This window comes from Prunus persica, chromosome G5, assembly GCF_000346465.2.
Source record: "Prunus persica cultivar Lovell chromosome G5, Prunus_persica_NCBIv2, whole genome shotgun sequence".
Lineage (NCBI taxonomy): Eukaryota > Viridiplantae > Streptophyta > Magnoliopsida > Rosales > Rosaceae > Prunus > Prunus persica.
This window is the reverse complement of record NC_034013.1, coordinates 12266336-12275795: the sequence shown is the minus strand read 5'-3', so window position 1 is coordinate 12275795 and position 9460 is coordinate 12266336. Positions and strand designations below refer to the sequence as shown.

The 9460-nt window shown below is 34.1% G+C and overlaps 1 non-coding gene across 1 annotated transcript; it reads right to left on the bottom strand.

The window, feature by feature from the left end:
- On the bottom strand, positions 584–655 carry TRNAC-GCA. The gene has a single exon. It is a non-coding gene; the product is annotated as a tRNA-Cys (tRNA).

Below are 9460 nucleotides of genomic sequence, written 5' to 3'. Positions count from 1 at the left end.
GAGAGTGCTACATTTACAAGAGTGTATAAAGCTTTTTAAAGATTAAAAATATGAGCTTCCACATGGAGTATGGAGTTGTGCTTAATCAATGGGGTCGTCGAGCGGTTGCCCATCAATCCCTATCGAGTACTAGAGCACAACTTCATCCGAGTTTTGATTTTTGTAAATCTTCCAATGGTCGTCTTTGCTTCTAATTTTTCAATCATACATGCTTTTGGTTACCATGAATTTCATTTTACAACACAATTCAAACAAAATTACGATTGTGATAATAGAAAAAGACTAATTTATTTAAAAGTAGAAGCAAATAGCTTATATATCTATATATATAAAGTAAAAGACAGATAATGGTGAAACATTCAAAATACCATAAAATGTCCTTGGTTAATGCAAACATTAAGAATTGAAATTATTAATTAAATGAGGATAATATGGTAAATTCACACTTTTTTATATTGAAAAAAATTAAAATTAAAAGAAAAATCAGATAATGGATTTATGAATGTAGAAGTGCGGAGAGGCTAGTATATATGAATGTAGAAGCAAAAATGATCTATGAATGTAGACTTAAAAAATAGATGAAAGGGCCCAACCGGGTTCGAACCGGTGACCTCTTGATCTGCAGTCAAATGCTCTACCACTGAGCTATGAACCCAACTGTTGATAATGTTCCCCCGCAAAGAACTATAAACGCTATACATACGGGTGATTTCAAAAACTGGCTAGCTTTTCATTTTTTCTTTATATAAATAATTTTATTTAAATGTTGCTCTATAATTATGAATTCCAATAATATATCTATTTAAAAGATTCTCTATATATGTCGTTCCCATATATTAATGGCTTCAATGGTGTCATGTGACAAGACGTATCCCAAAAATGTTTCTTCCTTGGAAGCCATTAATATTACAATACTTGAGTGCAAACCTAGCAGTGAAATGGTACAAAATAACCATTTTTCACAATTTCTATTCTAAAATAGCCCTCTTTATATTAAAGAGATTGTATGAAATAGTGACTATTTGAATTCGATATATCTAGATTAGGCTTAGCTCGTTGTAAAAGTAGCTATATAAATATCAATCTCGAGGCAGTTGAATGCCCCCTAAATTCACTAGATTTTCCTCATGAGATCCCTTTGTGTAAATTGAAGATGGCCATGTTTGAAGAGTGCAAATTGGTAATGAAATATAGTTATTATGGCTTAACTAGTTGTGTATCTCACTAACCATTGATGTGGTGTAAAATGAGACTAGTTTGAACTCAACGTGAAGAATTATATTATAAAATCACATGAAGAACACATGGGTAAGCACTCAAAACCAGCATCAAAGAACATGCACACAAAAAGTTCATAACATAACAAAAGTGTGCAAGTAGCAGCACAGCAACATCAGCAGCACCCTTGACACAAAGAAATGGCGCCACAGAATACTCTTTTATCTGGTCATCCCTGGAATTATAGTCGGAGTTGCAGTAACTCCGCGCGCTCGGCTATACTATTTTTAATACAAAAAAAGGTCCCCCAACCATTGGGAGCCACGTGTCAACACATGTTTTTTACAAAATATTCAAAACTGAGTATAGCCGCGCGCTATACGATTTTTAATACAAAAAAGAGCCCCCAACCATTTGGAGCCACGTTCAACACATGTTTTTCAAAAAAAATGCAAAACTGAGTATAGCCGCACGGCTATACGATTTTTAATACAAAAAAGAGCCCCCAACCATTTGGAGCCACGCGTCAACGCTTGTCTTTAAAAAAAAAATTCAAAACTGCGTATAGCCGCGCGGCTATACTATTTTTAATAAAAAAAAGGTCCCCCAACCATTTGGAGCCACGTGTCATCACATTTAAAAAAATTCAAAATAGAGTATAGCCGGGCGGCTATACTTTTTTTAATACAAAAAAAGTCCCCCTACCATTTGGAGCCACGTGTCAACACATGTTTTTTATTAAAAAATTTCAAAATAGAGTATAGCCGGTCGGCTATACTATTTTAATACAAAAAAGGTCCCCCAACCATTTGGAGCCAAGTGTCAACACTTGTCTTTTCAACAAAAATTAAAAACTGAGTATAGCCGCGTGGCTATACTATTTTTAATACAAAAAAAGGGCCCCCAACCATTTGGAGCCACGTGTCAACACATGTTTTTTTTTGAAAAAATTTCAAAACTGAGTACAGCCCCTCGGCTATACCATTTTGGCTTAGCTAAAATAGTCCCTGTGTTTTATCTTGTTGGCCAATTTGGTCCATGTGTTTTTAATTTGGCCAATTTGGTCCCTGTGTTTAGCACTGTTAGCCAATATAGCCCATTCTGTTAAAATTACCGTTAAATAAACATGATAATTCTTTTTCTTTTTTCTTCTTCCTTTGAAAACCTATAAATTTTGTTGAAATTAATTTAAAACTAGGGGAGGGGTGGGGTGGGTGGCTGTGGCTTGGGGAGTTGGGGTTTTTGCGTGTGGGTGAGTTGTTACTAGGGAGAAAGGGTGTTGCTGAAATGGTGTTGTCCTTTGGTTTTTAATTGCTTTTAGCTTTTAAATCTTATTTTTATTTCATAATTATTTATTTTATAGATTGAATTCAAATATTTATATTTTTTTTATTAATATTTTAACAAAAGTTTAACGGATTGGATTACATTAGCTAATGGTCTGAAACACAGGGACCAAATTAGCCAAATTGAAAACACATAGACTAAATTGGCCAACGGACTAAAACACAGGGACCATTTTAGCATTTAAGCCTACCATTTTTATACAAAAAAGTTCCCCCAACCATTTGGAGACACGTGTCAACAATTGTCTTTTAAAAAAAAAATTCCAAAACTGAGTATAGCCGCGCGGCTATACGTTTTTAAATACAAAAAAAGATCCCCCAACCATTTGGAGCCACGTGTCAACAGATATTTTTTTAAAAAATTCTAAGGAGAGTACAGCCGGACGGCTATACTATGTTTAATACAAAAAAGGTCCCCCAACCATTTGGAGCCACGTGTCAACACATGTTTCTATAAAACTTGCATAACTGAGTATAGCCGAGCGGCTATACTATTTTTTATACAAAAAATGTCCCCCAATCATTTGGAGCCACGTGTCAACACGTCTGAAAAAATTTCAAAATAGAGTACAGCCGGGCGGCTGTACTATTTTTAGTACAAAAAGGTCGCCCAGCCATATGGAGCGACGTGTAAACACTTGTGTTTTTTAAAAAAAATTCAAAACCGCGCGGCTATACATTTTTAAATGCAAAAAAAGACCCCAACCATTTGGGGCCATGTGTCAACACATGGTTTTTTAAAAAAAATTGCAAAACTGAGTATAGCCGGGTGGCTATATTATTTTTAATACAAAAAGTTCCCTCAACTATTTGGAGCCACGTATCAACACTTATCTTTTTTAAAAAAATTCACAACTGAGTATAGCCGAGCGGCTATACTATTTTTATACAAAAAAGTTCCCCCAACCATTTGGAGCCACGTGTCAACACTTGTCTTTTAAAAAGAATTCAAAAGTGAGTATAGCCGCTCGGCTAAACGATTTTTAATACAAAAAAGTTCCCCCAACCATTTGGAGCCACGTGTCAACACTTGTCTTTTGAAAAAAATTCAAAACTGAGTATAGCCGCGCGGCTATACAATTTTTGATACAAAAAAGTTCCCCCAACCATTTGGAGCGACGTGTCAACACATGTTTTTTGTCAAAAAAATTTCAAAACTCATTACAGCCGTGAAAAAGGGGCTCTTTTAGTACAAACCCCAAATTAGGAAGCCTATCCAATTATAATGTCCAAAAAAGTATGTACTTCACTAATATGATTATGAACGCATAAGTATAGCCCCGTGGCTATACTATTTTGAATTTAATTTATTTCGCTCGCCACTATACATTTTAAATAGTATAGCCGCGCGAAATTTCTAACTGAAACAGATATGTGCATCCCTTGTTGTGATTGTTTCAAAATTTTCTCTTTGGGGCTTCAATTTGGGGTTTATGTGTTTAGGTTTGGTCTAGGTTCTAATGGGTAATTCTTTATACGGGTGATATGGGTTGTAATGGTTAAATTTTATAGGGGTTGTGATGGGTAATTCACATGACAAAAACAAAAAGCATATTACTCTTAGAAATCTGCAGTAGAAGCATATCATTATTAGAAATCAGTACTGTAGTATAAGCATATTATTCTTGGAAATCTATTTTCATGTGTGTGATTATTTATTCTTTTATGCAAGTTTGGCTTTTGCATATGAATTGTTGTGGAGGAGCTTTCTTGTGGTTCTCGGATCATGACGTCTTTTCTTTTGTAAATATGACAATATCATGTTGTAATGGGTTCTAAAGGGTAATTTATACGACTACAAAACAAAATTGTTGCTGTGATTGTTTCAATTGGGGTTTTGCAAAGGGCTTTTAGTATGGATTATTTCAATTGTTGCTGTAATATCAGAGTGCTTGCTATTGTTGATCTTTAAGATCTATGCATGCGTTGTGATTTGATATGTTGGAAATTTTTTGCTCATGTATTGAACAAATTACATTGGTATTAGGCTGCTGCAATTCAGTTAGAAATTAGAGGTGGGGAGCGGAGAAATGCATATATGCAGATGGATGGGGAACCATGGAAGCAGCCATGCACGAGGAGTACTCAACACTAGTGTGCATATATGCAGATGGATGGGGAACCATGGAAAGGTGAATGAAGACTAACTTTACTAAGCTAGCCTTCCTACTCTGGTTTGATTCCTCCTTTATTGAGGAATTCCAGTAGCATTCTCTATGCTTAAAACTTTCTAGTTTATGATTTTCAAGTCGGCTCGTGGATATTTGCATGTGTGGCTTGTGGAATGCTTGGATTTTCATTTATGCCAGTAGAGCAACCATATGAGGAGAAGATTTGAAGTAGAAAACATGCAAGATCGATTTATTTGTTGGTTATGAAGCATTTGTAGAGGAAGCACTCTGTTTAAAGTTATCAATTTTTGTACAGGAAGTAGAAATATTTCATTTGTTCCTCACTAGCTTTTTTCACAAGGGTTTTTCCTTATGTGCTTGTAGAGATGGTTTTTGCCAACTGATTCGTCTAAGTTAAAGGAGGTCTCTCTGACTCCTGGATGGATATAATCAACATGCTACAACTACTTTTGATTTTGTTTGGACAAAACTGATATATGCAAGCTCTGGATAATCTCCTTTAAATCTATAGCCAAAAAATAAGCAAGGGCTAGATAGCTTATCATCAACAACGCAGATTTTTAGAGAAATAATATTCCATTTTATACACAGTACAACTAACTGCATCCACAGTTCCTTACTTAACTACAAAGAAATCAAGCAAGATATGCCTTGAACAATCTTTGCTTATTGTTCAATAGACCTTGAACAATAATTTAGTAGATAAACAGTCAAAGATAAAGAAACTGGATTGAGTAAAGCTGAATTTCTTTTGCCACTACTCACTAAGAGTTCGAAACATCATCCAAGGAACTCTCCATCATGACCTTTAATCTTCATATGCCTATCTCTGTTAGAGTTGTAAATATCTTGTTTGGTACTACCAACGTTTCCAGACAATGAAGACGATGCTGGAAAAAATGAGCCATCTTGATGCGGTTGTTCCCTATTGTCATAACTTAACCAAAGAAAAAAAAAACAGGGAAATCATTAGGTTTCCTTTTAAGTTTTTTCAATTCAGGCAAGAAAAAACATGACAACAAAAATAAAAAGCTCATAATTCAGGCAAGAAAAAACAAACTTCAAACCAATTGATTGTTTACAAATTGCTAGGACAGAAATAGAGACGGAGCTCAAAATTAGAAATAAAAACTGAATATTAGCTCAAACAATAAAAAAGCAAAACATTAACCTCCGTGAGAATAAAATCCAGAAGTTGAAACAGTGCTTAAGAATCTCCAATTTTGAATTGGCAGAGTAAGACGAGAAATAAAATCATAAGTCGAAAAGAACAACCTTTGATTCTACTCATAAATTAACATCCAAATAACGTGATAGACAAACCAAAGAATTGTGAGAAAAAGGTATATACTTCGAAATGTCTAGACTAAATCCACCATGCACATCCCTTCGAAATTCCCTTCTCTCTTTGCTCTCTCCTAAACGAACAACAACGACGACAACTTCACCAATTCCAGCTCAAGATTGCTCACTTAGGATTAGATTGGATAAGTCACTAAATCTAAGGTATTGTGAAGGAGGAAATGAAGGTAGATGTGAATGATTTTCCATTTTGGGGGGATTAGGAGGGATTAATTAGAAAGTGTTGCTATCCTACAATTTTGTGGGGATTAGATGGGATAAGTTTTCTTCATGAGTAATCCATCTTCTACCTTCAACTAATTGGTTAATTTATATATTTTTTTCATTTGTTCCTTAAACATATGCTTTAAATATAAGGAGTTATCTAATCCAATCCAATCCAATACTAGTCATCAAACGAGACCTAACCGCTAGTTCAAGCCTCAATTAATTAAATATACAGTTTGGTTGGACATTATTTTTTTCTCCACCATTCAAATTTTCTTGTCGACTTCTAGAATCAAATTGAAAGATTATTATGTTTTATAAATTACTCTTAGTATTACATAATGAGTAAAGCCACAACTGTAGAGTTTGTATAGGAAAAATATACTTTCATTTAGTCCCACATTGGAAGAGAGTTGTTTCCTTTCATGGTTTATAAGCACCAACAATTTAGAAATACTAAATAGGGTATAGGTCTAGTGGAGGCAAAGTTGATCCTCATCTTAGTTTGGGCTTGGATAAATATTTGGGTAATAGATAAAACTACATAATTTTTGTCAAAAGATGGGCCTTGGACTCTGTTGATTTAATTAATATTTCTTTTTAGTAACTGTTGTTTGATTATATTTTTTTTAAAAAATTTATCTTGTTTTATTATGTTATTTAGTTATATTGTGATTGTTTGTCATCAACAACAATCCTTTAAATTAGTCTATTCTTTTTATGAAACAATCTTATTTTTCTTCATATAGAACCAACTTCATCTTATGAAAGGCCGAATGATGTAAGAATCAAGTTATCTTTGAACTCAAGAAATTTTAAATAAATATTATAAATAATAAAACAAAAAAGGGTATAGCCAGGCGGCGGCTATACTATTTTGACACGTGGGCACCCAGGCAATAGGCGGGTCCTCCTTTTGTTTTAAAAAAAAAGTATAGCCGGTCGGCTATAAACGGGGTTTTCTATTTTTTAAAAATAGTACAGCCGGGCGGCTATACTCAGTTTTTTTAATTTTATTTAAAATAGTACAGCCGTTCGGCTATACTACGGTTTTTTGAAAAAAAAAGTATAGCTGATCGGCCATACCTTTTCTGACACGTGACGCCCAAAGCGGGTCCTTTTTTTGTTTTAAATAGGCTATACTCGGTTTTTCCCCTTTTAAAAAAAAAATGTATAGACGCGCAGCTGTACTTTTAGACTATTCTATTTCAAGGGCATAGCCGCACGGCTATGCTGTTAAAATTTCTATTTATAGAGTATAGCCGTGTGGCTATACTGTTAAAATACTCTACTTGTACAGAATAGCAAAGAAACTAATTTTATATTTTTAAAAAAGCAAGAAAAACCTATCCCGACGAAATTTCGCCGACAAAGGTATGTAAGCCGTATTTGCCGGATTATACATTTCCCAACGAAATTTAACTGTGCCGGCGAAGTTTCGTCACGATAGGTCTAACCTGGCAAAGTTTCGCTGGGATAGATTGTGCCGACGGAATTTCGTCTGGAGAGTTTTTTTTTTAAAAAAAATTTAACTTAGTATCTTTAAGTCAATAAAATTTTATTTTTAGTAATTAAATAATATCTTAGCCTTATTAATTATGTTTTATTTATTATTTCTTTAGTGAATAAGTAGTATTAAATATTTTAGTTAACTTCATAAATTATATTACTTGATAAATAATATTTAATTTTTAATTTTTTTTAAATAAAATATTTAGGGGTAATTTCAGTTTGGTACCCTGAAGTTGTACTCTTGAGGCATGTTTGTCCCCATATTTTCAATTATAACAATGAAGTACCTCCACATTTAAAATTTGTTACAATATGTTTCTACCGTTAGAAGATCCGTTAAGTGATGGCGTGTCATTTATGGGGTCCAATTTTTTTGCTTATGTGTAAAAAAATATTAATAAAAAAATTGAAAAATTAAAAATAAAAATCTCTCTCTCCTCTCTCTCAGCCGGCACAAATTGAATAAATAAATATATATATATATATATATATATATTCAAAACAACATAAATTTTATTCAAAATGATTATAGTTTTTTTTGAGTTCAAGAAAATGAGCAACGTAGGAAGAAACACAAATATTTTTATTTTTATTTTTATTTTCAGGGGATATTGGTCACATATTAAAAACCCCTTTATGAGTTTGAATAGAAGACAAGTGCTTGAGTGTTTCACATAAAAAATGTAAGTTGATGAGGTTGTAACCTAGTCCAACTCTACTTGACAAACTATAAAAACCCTACTAGAGCAACATGTAGAAGCACAATTGACAGGGAGAGAGAATAATATCATTGATCAATATGAGGATTTCAATCTCCATTGTGTTGCTTTTTGTGAGCTCAGCATTGTTGTTCAATGTAGGGTTTGGGAGGCATAACCCTCCCTATGTCACCCAATTCCTTCATGATCGTGCTGCACATGCACATCCAAAGACAGTCTCACATGCGGCACATCCAAAGGCAGTCTCACGGCTTTGGTTCTACTTTGGGCAGCCTTTGACGCCACCGCCACCACAAGTTCCGGCACTGCCGACATGGAAACCACCAACTCAAGAAGATTATGAAAAATGTTGGTCATCACTAACTGACATAGACAGATTAGTGGGAGACCTGATGTCTGCCTTTTTTACTGGCGATTATAGTCGCATTGGACCAGATTGTTGCGCTGCCATCGATGGAATTGATCAGAATTGTTTTGGCTTGATGTTAGACCAGTTCAACAATAGATATTATGTTCCTGCCGTCAGACAAAGTTGCGCTGATCAACACTCTCCACCCAAGGCGCCTTCCAAAGCTTAATTAGTTATTTGAATTAGTAGATCATGTAGATCATCTAGCTAGGTTTTTAAAAATAGTTCTCTTACGTTTTAGGTAGGTTTTGAGGTTTTGTTCCAGGTGGATTTTTATTTTTGTTTGCTTGATTTAGTCACATGTTTACTGCTTGCTCAATTTGCAATGACAAAATACTTATCAGGTGGTTTGTCATAACTTTTTTTTTTCCTTCGGGGTGTTTAGTTTTTTGAGTACAAGATATGGAAACAAATTATCAAAAGAATGTATGTTATATTCATATTTTCCCACTATAATAAAGGAAAACACAGTATTTAAGGTCGTTCGATCCCTCCATATGCGAGGTATGAAAGTATTAACACCAGCCAATTCAAATTAGGAATTGAACAGAGAGA